The sequence below is a fragment of the Marmota monax genome, unplaced genomic scaffold (assembly GCF_021218885.2).
Source record: "Marmota monax isolate L192 unplaced genomic scaffold, Marmota_monax_Labrador192_F-V1.1 WCK01_AAM20220418_F8-fsc00317, whole genome shotgun sequence".
NCBI classification, from domain to species: Eukaryota; Metazoa; Chordata; class Mammalia; order Rodentia; family Sciuridae; genus Marmota; species Marmota monax.
The window spans coordinates 1,006,612-1,019,593 of record NW_026693234.1 but is presented as its reverse complement, the minus strand read 5'-3'; positions in this window follow the sequence as shown (position 1 = coordinate 1,019,593).

The following is a 12,982-nucleotide window of genomic DNA, read 5'->3' as shown; positions in this document are numbered from 1 at the left end:
CGTCAGCAACAAAATGCATGGAATGTTCTTTGGCTAGAGGAGGGAGGGGATGGGTTCTCAAGGGAGTGACTTTGATGATGCAGAGGATGGAATTCTGGCCTTGGCCACCAAGAGCTGTGTGATGTGCAGCAAGTGATTGAACTTCTGAGCCTTAGGGTTCTCAGGTAAGGAGAAGATGACTCACTGGAAGAATCCTAACAAGAAGTGTGGGTCAAAGTCCAGGGTTCTGGGCCTGGCCTGGGAAAGGGGCTTAGCAAGTCTTGGTCTTTCCCCTCTTCCCCTCCGGCTGTGAGAGGTTCAGGGCTCAGCCCCAGGACCAGGGGCTGAGATGCAGAATCCTGAAGAAAGCAAGGGAGGCTGGGGGTGCCCCCTGGAGGGGCCCCGGCCGCCCTGATGGCTGGTGGAGGCCACCGTTCAAGCCCTTGAAGGGGGACTGGGTAGAGCTAGTGTCCATGTGGGGGCCCCAGTACTGGGTGTCTCTTACCTGCTGTGCCCTGGATCCTGGAGGTCTTCCTTCTGGAACGTTCTCTTGGAAACCATCTCCTCCAGCCTTCCCATTTTATGGGCAGGGAATGGAGGTCAGAAAAGAATAGGGACTTGGCCAACTCTACACAGCAAGTAGCGGGCAGTGCGGAAGCTGGGCCTCGGTTCTGCAGCCTCCGAAGCTGGTGATGAGGGCAGAGGATGAATGTGGAGTATCATAGCCTTGAAGGCACCGGGGCTGTGTCCCCAGAACCGGTGCACCTCGGGGGCCCAGCGGCCATACCTAAAGCCAGCAGTGGGTGTGGAGACTGCCTGGAGTGGCTTCTGCCTGCCTGAGCGTCTGTTGCCCGCCCTCTGGTCACCATAGGGGACAGCTGCCCTTCAGTGTCTCACACACGGGGCTCAGCCTTGCCAGCAACAAGGTCGCTCCAGATCTGAATCTCTCGCAGCTGTTTCTCAATGTCAGGAAAGTTTTCTCATTTACTCTCCAGCCTCAGTGTTTCCAGCTGTAAGATGGAGGGAAGGGACCTATGTTGGGGGATCAGAGTGTTGTAGAAATCCCTAGGTGACGCTTTGGAACCTGTCAGTCCCTTCAAACAGATAAACGTGGGGCATCCTGTCAGTTTTCTCACAGTGCTCTTCCCTTCCCTTTCCTTCTCCTTCTCTTTTATCCCCCCTTTCCCCATTCATGACACTTGTTGAGCATCGGAGACCAAAAGCCGGGGCTGGGCACAGTGGCACACACCTGTAATCCCCATGATTCAGGAGGCTAAGGCAAGAGGATTACAAATTGGAGGCCAGCCTTACCAACTTAGTGAGACTGTCTCAAAAAAAAAATTTTTTTTTTTTTTTTTTAAGAGCTGGGCATGCAGCTCAGTGGCAGAGTGCCCCTTGATTCAATCTCCAGTATCTTAAAAAAAAAAAAAAAAGCTACAACAGGGAGGTGGGTCTGGATGATAGAATCACATAGAAAGGGGTGGGTATATTTGGAGAATTTCTTGAGAGCCTTGGGAAGTGGGGGAGGCACAGCAAAGACTAGGAGATACAGGAGAAGAGGCAGAGGTGTGTTATGGTTGGATATATGGTGTCCCCCAAAAGCTCGTGTGTGAGATGATGCAAGAACATTCAGAGGTGAGATAATTAGATTTTGAAGGTTGTAACCCAGTTGGTGGATTAACCATGGATATGGATTAACTGGGTAGTAACTGTAGGGAGGTCGGTGTGACTGGAGGAGGTGGTCACTGGGGCTTGACTTTGGGATGTATATTTTGCCCCTGGTGAGTGGAGCTCTCTCTGCTTCCTGATTGCCGTGTCTTGAGCCCTCTGCCATGATGTTCTACCTCATCTAGGGCCCAGAGCCATGGAGCTGGCCAACCCTCTGAAACTGTGAACCCCCAAATAGACTTTCCTTCCTCTACATTGTTCCTGTCAGGTTTTTTGATCACAATGACCCCAAAGCTATCTGAAGCAAGGTGGTCATCAGATTGGAGTCCAGTGTCAGGAGAGGCAGGGGAGGGAATTAGCGGGTCTTCACTGTGCCAAGAACCAGACTCAGCCTGCCTGGAGAGACCCGGCCGGGGACTGAGAATTCTTGACCATTTTCCATGAACACAAAACACTTAGGGGTCCTTTGTTCAAGTTCACCCCAAAAGATCCAGTGGCTGCTGTAGTCCCTGCTGCTGGCTGGAGGTTGCAGTGACCGTGCCTGAGTCTGGGAGAGGGGACATGTCTTGTTGACCTTTGCAGGTGGTGCTACAGGCCCTGAGCCAGTGGGGTCCCTCCAGGGTCTGGTCCCCTCTGTCTGTGGTTCTCTTCGCACTGGTAGCTTGATGGTGAACTGTCTTCCTGGGGGACTATGATGTCTCACACAGAGGGAATCTGTCAGACTCACTAGGATACCACCAGCCCACAGGCTACCCACGACTGATCAAAGTCCAGGCAGAGGCATCTTGGAAGAGCAGGAAGAGTAAGGCTGTTGTCAGTCAGGTTTGGGTGAGGACCCCACTTCCATGACTTTCACGCTGTGTGACATTGAAGGTCTGCGTCTCCTGGGAGCTGATTTGGTGAACAACTGGTGCGAAGAGGTGTAGAGGGTTCCCAGTAGGAACCATCCCCACGGGAAGTGAGGGAAGCAGTGTGGGGGGGTGCTCAGGGGGAATTTCCCATCCAAGCCCTGGCAACATTCCCTGGGGGCGTTCTAGGGGAGGCCGACTCATCCCAGATCAAGGCAAGAGGACACTACCTACCCATCCCTCATGGAGCCGCCCTGGGCAGCACCCAGAGCATGCCCACAGCTGGGCAGCACCCACAGCCTGCCCAACAGCTACTGTGGATGAGACGCATAAGCGCGAGCCTCAGCTGCCACAGTTGTGAGATGATGACTGATTGATTCTTTCAGCGCATCTCCCACGTGGGGGTGGGCGGGTCATATGGCAGCAAAGACAACAGATTCCCTGCCCTGTCCCCAGGGAGCTTGCCTTCTAGCTCTTCACAGGAAAGAGCAATGAGTAGGGCCAGAGGGTTCTCGCTTCTACAGAGAAAAGTCAGATAACTCGGAGGCGGGGACAGTTGAGATGAGGAGTTTTCTCCTTTCTGTGAAGAGGACAGAAACCTAAAGGAGGCGAGGGCATGAGCCGTGACTCTGAATCAGGGGTGGCATTCCGAAGGGACAATTCTTTGCTGTAGGAGGTGATTCTGTTTATTGGAGGATATTCAGCAGCATCCCTTGTCTCTATTTAGCAACTTATGTCTAGGCTGGTTATGACAACCAAATGTCCCCACATTTTGTCACATGTCCCTTGGGGGCAACCCTGGTTGAGAGCCACTGGGAAGAGAATCCTAGGCTGAGGGATTGAAGCCCAAGAGGGAAGAACCCCCTCGGTGTCCATGGAACATGGCTGGAGTGGAGCGAGCGAGTGCCGAGGAGAGGAATTGAGGGATGTCAGATGGCGGATGGCCTTGGACGTCATTGTTAAGATTTTGGCTTTGACTCCAAGTGAAAAGGAAGCCCCGGAGGGTTTTGAGCAGAGGATTGATATGATCTGACGTATATTTAAAAAGAATTCCTCTGGCTGCTCCCTCACATTGGCGACGGAAGATTAAAGATGAGGTTTCTGACATACAACAGGTGCTCAACAAATGGGCCTGTCATCCTCAGGAACAGGTGGAGTGTGTCCTTGGTTTGCATTTGAGGTCACTGTGCGTCTTGGCTCCCCTTCCATGCTGGCTGGATAGAGCCGTGTATTTGCGACTTGGTCGTAGAAACGAGAGAGAGAGAGAGAGAGAGAGAGAGAGAGAGAGAGAGAGAGAGAGAGAGCGAGCCAGCCCTAGAAAGGCAGGGCTGGAGGGGGCTCTTGGGAGAGGGGAGCCCAAGCTACTTCCTGCAGAGGAGATAAACCAGCCTAGACAGGTGAAGTGGCCCGGATGTTCAGCCCCGAGTTAGCAGCAGTGTGAGGGTTAATATCTGCAGACTTGCTCTTTAAGAGGAGGAAGAAGTCTTTGATGGTGACCTAATTTGTGTCTCCTTATGCGAGAACTTTTTTTTTTTTAATTAAAAAGAGAGATAAAATTCAAAGACAAGAGGAATGTGCTTAAGGCTGGATGGGCTTTTACACAAGTGAAAGATTAGTCGTAAAATAATAAAAATCAAAAGATGGGTTTGGCCCCATCTTGCTAGGCAGGAGGCCGGCTTGCCGAGTCAGCTCCTGGCAGGGGCTCCTCTCGCAAGCTGTGGCCATGTTGTCTCTGGTGGAGAGGCAGGAGGAACTTGCTGCGGGACCTCTTGGCTCCTGCCTTTACCTTCTGTCTGACGGGTGAGTTCCATTCTTAGAGGGGGAAACCGAGGCAGAGGTAATCTTGAGTTTGACCCTGTCGGCTGGATGCACACTGTGATGTTCATCATGATGCAAGGCCCAGAGATCTACGCTCTAGTAAGGGACTGATGTTTGGTTTTTGTCACCTTGGACAAGTCCTGGAATATTCTGGTAGCTTCTTTTCCTCCTCTCTGGGTTAAACATATTGATCTCTCCCCTTTCCTAGGGTGATCTGAAGAGAAGAACGCTTCCTCTTCCACACTGTCTCAGCTTAGGGCTCTCCATCAGATGGGAACCTGATACACGTCTGTTGAAGGTCGGACTGTTCATTGAGGATGGTGCGGTGAGGTATGGGGGATATTCAACTGGAGCACAAAAGACTTAGAAGGAATCTCTTAACATGACTGGCTGAACTCCTGGCCTATGGTGAGCCAGTGAGCCACAGGTTGAGAGTCCTCTTTACCCAAGCCCCTTGTCCCAGGAGATGCTCTCTAGAACATCAGGGAGGGTCTCTCTTCTGTGCCTCGCGGCCCTCTGAGACAGACTTGCCGATCAGTGTTGGGACCAGGTGGCACTATTTTATGGCCAGGGCCTGATGCCGTGGCCATTCCTGACCCCCAGGTGCAGAAGGAGCCTTCTCCCAGGGCTTGGGCTGTGTTCACAGGAGGCACAGTCCCCATTGGTGGTGACATCCTCAGGCCTTCCTCTGGCATCTGCTGACCTGGTATTGAATCAGTTATGATGATGTGTTCTCAGGCAAGTTTCTCAATCTCTATGCCTTACTTTTCTTTTTTTTTCCCCCACATATACAATGGGGTTATTAGAAGCAACGAAAGAAAAAAATAGATAAATTGGACTTCATCAAAATTAAAACTTTTGTGCTTCAAAAGAATACTATCTAGAAAGTGAAAAGGCAACCCACTGAATGGGAGAAAATATTTTAAATCACATATCTGATAAAGGACTTCTACTTAGAATATAGAAAGAACTCTTACAACTCAATAATGAAGAGACAACCCAATTTAAAAGTGGACAAAGGAGCTGAATAGATACTCATTCAGAGAAGGCATACAGATGGTCAGCGAGCACATGAAAAGATGCTCACCATCATTAGCCGTTAGGAAAATGCAAATCGAGACCACAGGGGAGATACTTCTTCATATCCAGGAGGGTGGCTATAATAAAGCAGACAGATAGATAATAAGAAGTGTTGGGACGATGTGGGGGATCCTGGAACCTTCCACTGCTGGTGAGAGGATAGAATGGTACAGCCACTTTGGAAATCAGTCGGCAGTTCTTCATAAAGCCAAACACAAACTTATCCACGTGATCCGGCACTTCTCCTCCTATGGATACATCCCCAAATGATGAAAACACTCATCCACGCCAAAGCTTGTACACAGAAATTCATAGAATTATTCTTGGTAGCCAAAAGATAGAAACAATCCAAAATGTCCATCAACGGATGAATGGGTAACCAGAATGTGGTGTCCACTCAGTGACACATTATTTGGCCATAAAAAGGAGTGAACTGGTGACATACTATGACATGGGTGACTCACCAAAGACCACATGTCCTATAAGTCTGCATACAGGAAATGTCCAGGAGAGACAAATCCCTTAGAAAGTGGGTAAGTGGTTATCAAGGATGGGACTGGGCAGGTGGACAAATGTGATAAATAAAGGGAATGGGTTTTCTTTTGGGGGGGTGATGAAAATGTTCTGAAATTATGGCGACAGGTTGCACAACTCTGGGAATGTGCTTGTTTTAGTCAGCTTTTTCACGGCTGTGACTAAAAGACCCAACCAGCACCATTATAGAGGAAAAAGAGTTTATTAAGTGGCTCACGGTTTCAAAGGTCTTAGTCCCTAGAAGGCCGGCTCCATTCCTCAGGGCTCGAGGTGAGGCTGAACAGCCAAGCAGGAGAGTGTGTCGGAGGGAAGCAGCTCAAGCACGGTGATCAGGAACCAGAGAGAAGACTCCACTCTCCAGATTCAGATATAGACACCCAAGCCACGTCCCAGTTGCCACCTGCCCAGCCAGCCACACTCTAGCACTCCGCTCCATTATGAAGTCACTGATTGGGTTTAGGCTCTCACAACCCCATCATTTCCTCTCTGAACCTTCTTGCATAGTCTCACAGGTGAACTTTTGGCGGACACCACATCACAGCCCATAACGGTCCTGAGAACCATTAAGTCGTGCCCTTTCATGGGGGAATTGTAGAGTCTGTGATTTATATCTCAACAAAGCTGTTACCAAAGAAAAATGGGGTTATAAATAGGTTCTATCTCTCGGTTTTGTTGTGAGGGTCAATGAGATAAAGCACAGAATCTAGTACATAATGAGCTCTCGGTAATGCTCATTATTTTATTATTACCATCAGTGGACTCCAGGAGATTACATGAGATAAGGGATGGCGGAGCTCGGACGGCTCCTGGCTTGTAATTGGTGATGCCCATGTTCCTGCTCCTTCCTCTCTTGCATGGGCAGAGCATGTGTCCCCCACTGGATCCAGGGCTCTGGCCTGTCGTTCCTTGGAAGCAGTTTTTCATCGCAGCTGGGAGGATTGCCACAGGAAGTAACCAGGGAAAGGTTCCGTTTGGGCCTCGTTTAACAGGGTTTGTTGAAATCACAGATCTGTAAGTTTTTCTGGAGGAAACTCACAGGGGCGTTTGTGGTTCTAGCTCGGTGGGTCAGCTGTCCCTGTCTCACCTCTCTCTGTCCCTCTTCCTCACTCAGGTAGGGACTCAGCAGTTTCTCCTCTTTGTTCTGGGGTTGCTTAGGAAGGAGCTGAACTGTTGGCTTTATTTGAATCTTTTCCTGTAGCCAAAGCCTCTCCCCCAGCTTCTCTTTGTAGTGCAGATTAGCTTCTTGGAAGGATCTTTTACATTATTTTGCTCCCAGGAGGCCGAAGGAAGACACCGGGCTGAGCTGGGGGTTGAGGTGGGAGGCGTTGGTGTAAAAGGGGTTTTAATTCTATTTCCCACTCGCCATTTCTGGTCAGGACCACAGCCCCGGGTCCTGTCCTTCCTGACATTTACCTCACCCCTCTCCCAAATGAATGATGGTGCCTCTTTCCCATGCCCAGTGTTAGCCTTACCGTGGTGTCCCCCTCCTTCTAGATAAGTGATTAACACACTCAGTCACAGACTGACCCTTGGTTCCCCAAAGCAGAACCAAGCACCACTTCCTTGAACCCTTCTTTGAATCACCTGCCATGAGCTCCGACGTTATGTGTCTTTTCTAACACCCTCTTACTAAGGTGCTCCCCGGGTCCCCATGGTGTCTGGTCTTCCTCATCACAGCCAACAACAAACCCAACAGGCCCAGCCACAGAGGTGTGCCTCCAGGACTTGGAGAGCACGGATTGTCCCCCATGGGCAGTGACTGTAAGAAGTTCCCAATCAACTTTGTTTTTTTGAAACAGGGTCTTGCTCTGTGGTTCAGGCTGGCCTTGAACTTGCCATCTTCCTGCTTTGCCCTCCTAAGTAGCTGGATGACAGGGGTGCGTCACCAGACCTGGCCCCAGTGAACTTTCCGAACACAGATTTCTGTCTCCAAGTTGGCCTTAGTCAACCCAAGAAGGCTAGTATCTGGAGTGGTCCAGGGAGGCAGCCCTGGAAATGATCTTGGAACTGAAGGGCAGAAAGGCCTGAATATCAAGGTCAGCCTGCCACTCCAAGATCAGAACCAAGGCTGAGAAAGAGTGAGGCCCCAGACTTTGCTGGGGCCAAGGTCAATGCACTTGAAACTCATGAATCTTCACAAACCCATGGAGCCTTTGGGCCTGAAGAAGTGGCCTGTTTTTCCCTGTTAAAGGCCAACAACCTCCCCTGCTCCACCCTTGCTGGACGATGCTGCAGAGGCCTCTGCTTAGTAGGGTGAGGTGCACTACCCCCATCAGGTGCTCCCCCACCTCTCCTCTGGTCACCAGACCCATAACGAGGGTTAATTCAACACATAACCAGCCGGGGAAGGTGCTGGGTCTGCTATCAAGGGAAAGGGATTGTGTAGACCTTCACGCTGTGGGACCCAGGCAACACGTTTCAGCAGAAGCAAAGTGAGCATGTGATAGACCAGATCCTGAGGGTTCTGCTGCCAAGGGGCCACGAGACACTCATTGCCTCAGCTCTGGGGGTATTTGCTGAGAGCCACGGCCGAGTCTGTATGGCCCCTGGCATTTTGCCAACAGTATTGATTGACAGGCGAGGCATTACTATCCGCCTCGGCCGCTACCTTTGAGTTCTCACGCTACTTTGGAGTTCTCGTGGGGATTCCCAGGGATTCCCCGAGAGTTCCCATTGGTTGGGGAAGTGCAGGAGGAGGGATTTCCGGGAGAGATATTTCCAGTTGGGGGTTCCTGGAGGAGCCACGTGGTGTTCGGGAGAATTCCCCCGGGAGCGTGTGTGAAGTGTTTTCTTGCAGTTCAAAAATAAAGTTTGTTCCTGCTTCAGTGGCTCGTGATTTGTGCCCAGCCAGACTGCGGCAGGTATTGGCAGCTCATAGTTCTTGGTTGAGTTCTTCTTCAATAATCGCCTTCAGATGAGGTGCGATGGTTGCATGCCTGTAATCCCAGCAGCTCAGGAGGCTGAGGCAGGAGGGTCAGCAGTTCAAAGCCAGCCTCAGCGAAAGTGAGGCCCTAAGCAACTCAGTGAAACGGAAACTCTTCTCAAAATACAATACAAAAAAGGGCTGGGCATGTGGCCCAGTGGTTAAGTGACCCTGGGTTCATGGTTTGAGATCACCCCTACCCAGAGCAGCCTGGACCCGATGACTAGGCAAGAAAGTAGGGAGCGCTCTTGGGTGAACTGAGGCCCCTTTTTTTTGCAGCCGCATTGCAATTCAGCTCTTCCTCTGTCCACTTCGACTTGCTCTGCCCTCTCCTTGGGGTTGATCCTGTCCATAGATTTCCTGCATGTGACTCTTGTTTCAGAATCTGTTTCCCTAGAGAATCCAACCTTAGATAACAGGGAGGAGAAGAAAGCAAACACGGCAGGCAGGAATAAAGGCGGAAAGGAGATGGAACCTCCAAGGACTTGGGTGCTTCCCTGGAACTTCCATCAGGACAGATGACAGCCCTCCTCTGCAGTGCGGGAGGCTCTGCAGGGCACAGGGGTGACGTCCCCCAGCCACCAGCAGGGCAGAGCTGTGGAGCAAGAACAGCCGGAGAGAAAGACACAACGCTGCGCAGCACAAAATACTGTTGAAATCAAGTTCAAATGTAAGAATTGGAAGGTCAAGTTGAGAAAATCTCTCAGAAAGTAAGACACAAAAGGAAAAAGATGAGAGAGAGAGAGAGAGAGAGAGAGAGAGAGAGGAAATCCAGGAAGTGTAACGTTGGAATAAGAAGAATTCCAAAACAGAGGGGTGAAGATGACCGTGGTGGAGGGCGATTCCCTAAGGCTGAATGACTTGTCTAGGAGGGCCTTTTCCCAGGGCGCTTGCACATCCATGTGACAAAGATGAAGCTTAATCCTGAGAGCATGCCAGATGCCAAAAACTCATTTAGGATGGATCATAGACCTAAACAGGAAAAATAAAGTTTCTAGGGAGAAAGATATTCCAGAAGGATACCTTTAAGTCTTTGGGATAGACGAAGAACACAAAGCCACTAACCATAAAATAAAATATTGCTAAATAAGACTATTAAAATTCAGAACTCCTCTTCAGTAAGAGATAATATTAAAGATTGAAAAGAAAAGTCAGAGACCTGGGGAAATAGATGCAATCTATACACCCAGCAAAGGAGAATGGTTTCCTCTGCCTCTCGAGCAGACCTCTTCTCCCTGCTTGGGCAGGCCTGCACACATGTTCAGGTTCACCTGTCGACCTGTGCCGGCCTGGCTGCTGCTCAGCCCACGCGTCAGCCCAGCCTGCAGCCCATGAATAGCCCTTTGAAGAATAATACCCACTACTTCTTGAGCACCTTCTACATGCCCAGTGCTGAGCATCATACCTCTGTCCCCACAAGCATGGGGAGGAATGTATAAAACAATTCCAGAAGTTCATAAAAACAAGACTCTTTTTGCTTTTAAAGATAAGCAAAATATTTGAATAGGCATTTAATAAAATAAGTCAATAAAAGAAGTATAAATTGGTGAACAAACATATTAAAAGGCACTCAATATTATTGGTAATGAGGGAAATGTTAATTAAAACCACAACAGAATATATCTCTACCCTGCTCTATAACTGCAGAGAGGAGAGGTCTGAAAGTACTGGCGGGGGGCAGGGGTAGGGAGCAACGGGAGTTCTCCAACTCTGCTGGCTGTAGCCTAAATTCATACAAACACTTTTTAAAAATTAATTAATTAATTAATTAACTTTTTCAATGCCAGGGATCAAACCCAGAGCCTTGTGCATGCTAAGAAAGTGCAGTTTCACTTGAAATACACCCTCAGCTTTTGTGCAACCACTTTGGAAAGCTGTTTGGCAGCATCTACAAACACTAGATGCATGCCTTCTCTGATCCAACAATTCTACCTCGAGACATAGACTGAAACGAAAGGAATACTTATTTCTACTGAAAGTCAGGCACAACATTGTTAGAGAAGCATTGTCCCCCCCCCCCATACTGGGGACAATTCCAAACATCCAACAACATCTGTGTCATTGTCTATGCATCTAATAAAATATTATTCACGAATGAAAAAGAACCAGCAACCTCTATGTGGAACATGGGTGGATGTCTCCGAAATCATGTTAAGCAATGGTAGAGGTTAGAGTGGTGGCTCCTTTGGAAAGCTATCCATGGGGAGGAGGCATCAGGGGGTTTGTTGGAGTGCTGGAAAGATTTCTGTTATAGTTTAGGTGTGGTGTCCCCCAAAATGCTCATGTGTGACACAATACCATAACGTTGGAAGGAGAAACGATTGGATCATAGCCCTAACCTAATCAGAGAACTAATCCCTGATGGGATTAACTGAGTGGTAACTGGAGGCAGGTGGGGTGTTCATTGGGGGTGTGGCTGTTGGGTATATATTTTGTATCTGGAGAGTGGAGTCTCTCTCTGCTTCCTGATCATCATGTGAGCTGCTTCCCTCTGCCACACTCTTCCACCATGATGTCCTGCCTCACCTCGAGCCCCAAGGAATGGAACCTGCCTTCTATGGACTAAGACCTCTAAAACTGTGAGCCCCTAAATAAGCTATTCTTCCTTTACAGTTGTTCTGGTTGGGTCCTTTAAGTCACAGCAGTGAAATAGATGGCTAAAACAATTTCTATCTTGATCTACATTTGTATAGTTCACAATGTGTAAGTCCCAGAACTACATGTAAGTTCCAACTTGAAAAAGAAAGGGCTCAGTTAAGTGCCCAACATAATAAACGAAAAGAGCCCATACCAATTTGGACATCATTATGAGTCCAGAAGAGAAACAGGAGAAAAGAATACTCTAAAGATTTCCAAGAGGGAAATCAGGACACTTACAAAGAATCAGACTGGTGCTAGACTCTCTTCAGCAACATCAGATACCTTCACAGTTCTGAAAGAGATGATTTTCAGCTTAGGATTTCCATATCCAGCCAACCCATTATTCAAGTTGCAAGGACTCCTAAAATTTATCTCCTATAAATCCTTTTTTTTAAGGAGGTAACTTGAAAATGTGTTGCTGTAAGTGAGGGAGTAAACCAAGAAAGAAGACTGAGAATGAAATAAAACAATAAACCTTGCTGTAGATAGACCTTGGAAGAGCCGTGATGAGTTTCAGGGCAAGAGTTGGTCACAGCCCTAAGGGAAGCCAGTTCAGGTAGAGGCTCGAGGATGGGGGGCCCCGGGGAGTGATAGTCCCTGATAAAGAAGGAACCTAGAGATAATATACTTTTTTGGGAGGTGTGCTGGGGATTGAACTCAGGGGCACTTGACCACTGAGCCACACCCCCAGCCCTATTTTATATTTTATTTGGAGACAGGCTTTCACTGAATTGCTTAGCCCCTTGCAGTTGCTGAGGCTGGCGATGAACTCGAGATCCTCCTGCCTCAGCCTCCAGAGCCGCTGGGATTACAGGTGTGCACCACCACACCTGGTGAGAATGTACTTTATAAAGACGTCTAAGAAGAATTGAGAATGTGATAAAGACAAATTGGGGCAAAAGAATAAAGAAAGACAACTCAAAATCTATAACACAATCACATCCCCCAACACACACACCCCAAAGAAAACTGAAATTATTAGAACACTGCTTGGCTCAGCTGTGACCGTCCTTCCCTAGGCACAACCATGGAAATACTTCCCAGTGATTTTCAACTCTTAGAACCAACTTGAGGGATCTATTCTGATGGTAGCTTAAAAGCACATATTTTCAATTTTGATAATATCACGGTAGAAACATAGATAACAGCAATTAGGAGGTGAAACTGGGAGAGGTGGTGTCAAGGGAAGGGTGGGTGTATTAATATCCTCTTTTAAGCATGTGCATCTTTGGAGGATGAAAGATCACAAAGGCAACCGGCAGAAGAACCAAAAAGAGAGATATGGCAGGAGCCCAGTCGAGGTGGCGTGTGGGAGATAAATCCTTGTCTATTAGAGCAGGAAGTCAATAGATTGCGTCTAAAATTGATGAATCAAGAAATATCTGTAGAAGCATAATATTGAGAAAAATGGAGGTAAATAAAAGACAAGGCATCTTAAAAAGTTGGATGTGGCTGCTTGAGGGGAACGGAGTGGGGGTAGGCAGTTCTTTAG